Source organism: Prunus persica, chromosome G6 (assembly GCF_000346465.2).
Source record: "Prunus persica cultivar Lovell chromosome G6, Prunus_persica_NCBIv2, whole genome shotgun sequence".
Lineage (NCBI taxonomy): Eukaryota > Viridiplantae > Streptophyta > Magnoliopsida > Rosales > Rosaceae > Prunus > Prunus persica.
In genome coordinates, this window is record NC_034014.1 from 18,772,704 (window position 1) to 18,780,678 (window position 7,975).

Sequence of the window (7,975 nt, forward strand, 5' to 3'; positions counted from 1 at the left end):
GAGAGGAAGAGTCAACGATAGTCGAAGTGATTTAGGAGAGAAGAAAGGAGAAGCTACTAAGTATTAGAGCTTGGTTTTTTTAAATAATAAAAAAACTCCTGACCAAAACAACGTCGTTTTGAACCATACTTAAAAAACAAAAACAAAAAAGAAGCCTTAGTCTTTACTCCACGCCACGCCACGCCACGCCACAAAAACCTGCAATCAAAAGCAAATTTCGTACAATAGCATTTCAAGTTCAGCCGCATAGAGGATTTAATCCTTGAGTTGAATTTTGAAACTAGAAGATTTCTCTTTGCTTTATGTAGACCCATAAGGTGAACTCACGCCACTTTGCTTTTTTTCTTTTTTCTTTTTTTTTAATAATAAAAAAAAATTTCTTTTTTTATGGTTCTGTTTTCTTCTAGGGGTTTTTTTATTTTTAATAATCTTCAGTTTTTCTGTTCTTTTCTTTTTTATAATTCTTTTTTTTTTTTTTTGCTGATTTGGCTCTCTATATATTCGATTAATCAATAGCAAACTCGAAGAGACTGCGCAACGTACAACTTGAGGTATGCATTTTGATTTGTTTATTGAATTGATACTTTGATATGCATTTCGATTAGATTAAGTGATATTGATTTTCGTAAAATTAAATGATGATTTAATTTGAATTTTAGTAGACTAATTATGGAAGACCTAAGACCCTTATTTATTTCAATTATACAATTATGGAACGGTGCTGTTTTTGGTGAAGAAACGGGTCTAATGTCCAATAGAAGAACTAAACAATGAAACGGTACTTTAAGAGAAAGTATCTAAATCTTCATTTGAATAATTCTAGTAGTTCAAATCCTCCTTCAAATAATTCAGGTAGCCTTTTAAAATTGCCTCTCTCCTGAAAAAATCATTGATCCGTCACTGATATCGGGTTGACCCGTTAATTTCCCGTGCTAGTTTTAAGTCGTGTAACGGGTAGTATCAAAAATTACCACCCCTCCCTCTAAGTCTAACTATATATGGGCGGCTAATGTATATCCCTATTTAAGTCGTATAGTACGCTGGTGGCGTTGGTTCTTGGCAAACCAAAGAACACGTTGTTTTGAAGTTGTTGAATTAATGTTATTCTCTCTCTTTTTTTCTTCATTGAATGTTTGAATATTGTCTAGATTTTTCCCAACAGATAACTTAGGGAAGAATATGGTAGATTCGCAAAGACTAAGAGCTCGGTGGATGCAAGATCTCAATTGGAAGGGGGACTATGGCACCATATATAACAAATAAAAAATAAAAAAGAACCAATGTGATGCAGGAGTGCTGGGTAAAATAGAATTCTCCATAGCGATAATTAGGGCGAATATATGAATGTGCTCCATTACCTACAGTAACCTTCTTTTCCTTTTTCTTTTTCTTTTGTTCGAAACAACCGTTATGCTTTTTAAATCACATGTTCTAAACTCAACTAATTTTCTGTTAAATGATCATCCCATCCTAAGCACCGGACCCAAAATTGAATTTTGAGACCGAATGTGACTTTTTCCCAACCAAATTTTAGAAAAACAAATTATTCCCAAATGGATTTAGAGATATCATCACCAATCTTTCTGTCTATTCTTTTTGGCCTGAACGCGTTGACTTTTCCGTTCTTTTTTTTTGTCTTTCCCTTGGCTGCTTGCTTGACTTCTTTTATACAGTCGCTCCTGTCCGTGACAATTTTAACTGAAGCTATGGCTTCCTTTGCGCGCGCTATATCCACTCGCATATGAAAACACTGTATAATTAACCAACCTACGTTACCTCTGTTAAACTCTGCAACTCATGTGCGAGAGAAGAATCTACTAGCCTATGATATCGACAAGACGCGGTAACTGGTTGAGGTAAAAAGCGGTTCTTTTACTGATTCACGCAGTTATCGAGAATTTACCCTTTGTTTGTCTGAGAAAGAAGAGCAAAAGCAATCAGTGGGTGGGTCAGCTCTCTCTCTCGTCTGCAGTCTGTGAAATGTTGACAGCACATTCTAAGATTACCATTTGGAGAGGAGCCTACGGACCTAAATGCAACATGTAGTTACTGCTCATTCTGATATTCAATAAATCATAGGCTCTACTCTTGTGGATATTCAAATGTCTTTTATCTGTGTGTGTTTGTTGAGATGACTGCCTAAATTTGATTTGTTAGCTAGGTATAGAGAAGTGAAGAATGTTCATATGATCGATCATGTGTTGAAGCATGATGAATGAATACATTTAAGAAATTAATTAGTAGAAGCTAGGCAAAGATGCTGGCTTACATGTCATCCATGAACTTTGCAAGTAGGGTACTGACTTGACTTGCGAAAGAAAATATGTGATTTTTGTGTGAAATAATTAAGATATGTGATGGATCATGATGGTTAAAGATGATTTTCAAGTGCCTATAATGAGTATTTTCTTTTCTTTTTTACCAAAAAATAGTGAGATAATGGATTCAAACTTGAGTGCGAAAGGTAGATCTTGGTTCGATTTGGACACTACTACAAAAAAGCAAAAAGACGACGGTAAATCACCGTCGTGTATTTGGTTTTTCAATGGTCGTGGAATCCACCGTCATCTTTTCCCTCATAAACCACGACGCTAAATAACCGTCGTTGTTAAACAATACAACGTCATCAAAAAATACAAAACGACGTCTTTGTACTGCAAAAAGATCTAAAAAAAGCAATCGAGGATGATAATAGACGACCAATTCTCTAAAAAGACCGTCGTTAAAAAGGGAAAATATGACACATATTAAGAGAACAAGGCCGCAAGATAGACATACAACGACGACAATAAAAATACGCCGACGTTAAATATAATTTTCACGACAATAAAAAATATGACGTCTTTAAATACATTAGAAGACGACGTTATTGATACCTACTACGTCGCACATATAAACACAACCGTCGTACAATTAATTTTCCACTTCGATTTTTTGATAAAAGATGACGTGGAAATAGTTGTCAGTGTCATTATTTACGACGTATGTGTTTCTATAGTAGACGTTGAAAAACTAAACAACGTCAGTTACAAATATATGAGAGTCGTATTAAAAAATTTATACGTCCTATTTTCAGAAACAAACAACGACCATAAATATTAGACGTTGTTAAATACAACAACGTCGGAAAACAATAAAAACAGACGTGTTTAGTCTGCTAAAGTTCTACAACGTCTCTTATTTACAAAAAACCGTCGTGAAATAAATTTTCCACTTCGATTTTATCTAAAAAAGATGACGTGGAAATAGTTGTCAGTGTCATTATTTACGACGTATACATTTATATAGTCGACGTTGTATTTATATGTATTCATTACTCACGACGCACTTAATAATATAGACGACGTTGAACGTCTAAACAACGTCGGTTCCAAATAAATGAGAGCCGTATTACAGAACATATAGACGGCGTAGATTATGATGGGAGCCGTATTACAAATAACGTCGTTTAATTGTTATTAGACGGCGGTTATAATGAATTTCCGTCGGAATTAATTTCGTTCCTCTTCGTTTATAAAAGAACTTGCGACGTGGAAAATGTATGATGACGTCGTATTTTTTAACGTTCAGATTACATATCTCGTTTTTTAGACGTCGGTATTATGGGATTGGAGTCGTGTTATTTTGAATTACATGGCGGTTCTTTATCCTTCACCGACGTGATATCCTGAATAATTGCTTCACAATAGCGTCGTGGTTCTTCATTGTTACGTTGCTTTAAGACGTCGGTAAATATGCTGAATAACTGATTCACAATAACGTCGTGTTTTATTTGAACGTAGAAAGTGAAGAAATCACATTACAATATATTACAAAATTAATGTCATACACTGCCAATTACATAAGCATCATTCAATCCATATATCTTCACACCCATCTCGAATATTTTGACCGCCTAACTCACCTACCAGTTCATCAAATGTGTCAACATTTGGCATCCCTCTAGTAAATGGCTCACACTCAATTATCACATCACCTAATACTTCATCACCAATAACATCATTATATTCTCTACTAGGCATTGATAACACTACCGACCAACCACGATGCATCGGGTCGTCAACAAAAAATATTTGTTTGACTTGAGAAGCCAAAACAAATTGGTCATTCCTATGTCCAATTTTACTCAAATCTACAAGGGTAAATCCAAGTTCGTCGACTACAAGACCAGAACTATCTATCCAATCACACCTAAAGACTGGGATTGTAAACTTTTGGTAGTCAAGGTCCCAAATTTCTTGAATGACACCATAGAAACCCATATTTGAGAGAATTGGGTTTTTATCCTTGGCACTAGCAACTTGCATGGTATGTGCAAGTAAATAAACTCCACTATTTTGAGTTGTCCGCACATCATCTTGTGCCTTGATATTGAATTTAATACCTTTAATAAGATAGCTCCTATATAATGGCACTGACATGTTTGGACCAGCTGCTAGCCACCTTAAATTTTCTGATACGCCATGATTGTCTTCCTCAACTTCACTTTGAACCTACAAATTAATCATATCTTAATTCATCCTAACATATAAATAAGAAGAAAATTAAAAGAGAAATACGTTATTCAACAACATATACCTTGAAGCGTAGCCATTGAATGAAAGTGCTATTGTGCTTATCCTGCAGCCACTTTGTTCTCTTTCTAAATTTTGGATAAGCAGTCTTGATGTGGATCATATGTTGCCTACATGACACGAAAAATTCAAGCATTACGGTCCCAAATATATAAGATAAACATAAGAAATAATTTTAAATGGAAACTTAAAGAATAAAACTCATACGTACTCGATATAAGGTAGGACTTCCTCCGTATTCTCCAAGACATATAGATGTGCTTGATTCAACAGGTCCTGATCAACTACGCTCACTGTGCAACCTGATAATGGCTTTGAAACTCCCATCTTTTGGCTTGAAGGCACTCCAACTGTACTAACATCAGATAAATGCTGAGTACAAAACTCTACCGCTTCTTCAGCTATATACCGCTCAGCAATGCAACCTTCGGGACGAGTACGATTCTGAACATACCCCTTCAGCACTTTCATATATCTTTCAAACGGATACATCCACCTAAAATATACTGGCCCACATAGACGAACTTCTCTGACAAGATGTACTACTAGATGAACCATGATATCAAAGAATGAAGGGGGAAAGTACTTCTCAAGCAAACACAGAGTAACTACTACATCTTCTTCCAACTTATCTAGCTTGGAAACATCAACAGTCTTTGCACATATAGCATTGAAGAAGAAGCACAAACGAGTTATTGCATACCTTGCAGGCTTCTCCAAAACAGAACGAATTGCCACAGGGAGCAATTGTTGCATTAAGGTATGACAATCATGTGATTTAAGGCCAAGAAGTCTTGAATCTTGTACAGATACAAGATTTTTAATATTTGAAGAATAACCTTCAGGGACCTTCATACCATAGAAAGAATTGCAAACCTCTCTCTTCTCTGCTCTTGACAAATTCCAAGGCCCAGGAGGCAAACGAGTACGTCTTTCTCCATACTCGGGTTGCAAATCAGTTTTGACCCCCATGTTCAATAAATCTAATCGAGCAGCAATCCCATCTTTATTTTTTCCAGGGATCTCCAGCAATGTACCAATGATACTATCGCAAACATTCTTCTCAATGTGCATAACATCTAGGGCATGCCTCACAGGAAGGTATTTCCAATACTCGAGATCAAAGAATATTGATTTCTTCTTCCAACAAACTCTGTCACCATTTTCAACCATATGCAGCACTTCTTCTCCGGTTAATGGCTCTGGAGGTATGCCATATTCAGGTTTCCCATTAAAAGCTGCACGTTGCCTCCTATATGGATGATTGATTGGTAACCATTTTCTATGCCCAATGTAACAAATTTTGTGGCCATTTTTCAACCTGTGACTAGGTGTATCATCGCCGCATATTGGACAAGCTTTATATCCTTTAACAACACAACCAGATAAGTTTCCATAGGCGGGGAAATCATTAATTGTCCACATTAATGCAGCTCTGAGTGTAAAGTATTCTCCATTATGTGCATCATACACTCCTCTAATCCCAACCCACAAGGATTTTAAATCATCAATCAAAGGCTCCAAGTAGACGTCTATATCATTTCCGGGTTGTTTAGGACCGGAAATCAATAAGGTTAACATCATGAACTTTCGTTTCATGCACAGCCATGGAGGGAGATTATATGTAACTAAGATAACCGGCCAACAACTATATCTGCTACTTAGAGAACTGTGGGGATTGAATCCATCAGATGAAAGAGCCAATCTCAAGTTTCTCGGCTCATTACCAAACTCAGGCCATTTATCATCAAGAAGTTTCCAAGACGGGGAATCCGCCGGATGAGACATCTGACCGTCAATTGATTTTCTAGCAACATGCCACCAAGTCAAACTCTTAGCTGTCTCATGTGATTGAAACATCCTTTTAAACCTTGGAATTGGGGGAAAATACCACACCACCTTCGCTGGCACACCCTCTTTCAAGATTGCATCTTTGCCTTCCTTCCACCTTGAGATACCACAAGTAGGACAATTAGTTGAATCCTCATACTCCTTCCTATACAAGATGCAATCATTGGGGCATGCGTGCATTTTCTCATAACTCAGCCCCAATGCACACAAAGTCTTTTTAGCCTCATACATGGAGGTTGGTATTGTATTTCCTTCTGGAAGCAAATCGCCTTGAAGTATCAATAATTCTGTAAAACAGACATCACTCATCCCATGTTTTGCCTTCAAATTATACAACTTCACTAATGCCGATAACTTCGTGTACTTTCTACAACCAGGGTACACTGGTTGATCTCCATCCCCAATCACATTGGCAAACTCATACGGATCCGAACCAAAATCACCAAAATCATTATCATCCATATCAATTTCTTCAGACACAAAACTGTACCTACTATGGCCATCATCTTCTTCAACATTTCTGCTAGCATTAGTAGTTGCTTCCCAAGGTTCTCCGTGAAATGTCCAATTCTTATAGCTTTGGTCAATTCCATTAAAGTATAAGTGATCCCTTATAATTCCAACCCCAAACAACTTCAAATTAACACATTTAACACATGGACAACGGATATGTGTTGTAGTTAGAAGATTTTCTACAGCAAAGTTCAAAAATGCTTCCACCCCAAACTCATATGCCTTCGATCTTCTATCCGAGTGCATCCATGACTTATCCATCTCCGACACTATAACCTATTATCTATAATAAAGTGAAAATACAGGCAATGACCATCACTATAGCAGATTATACAATGATCTAATCGCAAGTAATAAACAACAGAGACGACGGGTTTTAATCAAAAACAGACGTATTTGGCATATATAGACGACGGATTTTCAACAGACGTCGTCTATTATACGTAATACAAACGACGGTTTATGAAAAAACCGTCGTGTATAAGTAATACAACGACGGTAGTTTAAAAACACCGTCGTGTAATCGTCGTCGTACGCCTTAAAATTCGTCGTGTCTCAGTTTATTTTCAAGAACACAAAACCCATTAAGAACACAACATATATATGAAACCAAGCAAGAAACCAACATATACATGAAACCAAGCATGAAAACAATAAATCCATTCCCAATTCAACATAACATAGGGTGATTAAAAGATACGACAAAATTAAATCCATTCCCAATTCAACATAACAGATAATGTAATCCATGAACCCATTAAACAGAAAATCCATGAACCCATACCTATAAGCATTGGTGCACTTTGCACCTTCTCCAGAGCGGAAAATGACAAGATCAAATAAAGGTGTCCTTTTGCTGGAAATCATTTGGAAGTTGGTGATGTGTCTTTTTGTGTTGATTTCCAGCAAAAGTACACCTTTATTTGATCTTGTCATGAACCCATTAAACAGAAAATCCATGAACCCATACCTATAAGCACATTATTAACAGATCGCAAACGCATATACCTAAAACCCTTTAACAAAACAACCTAATA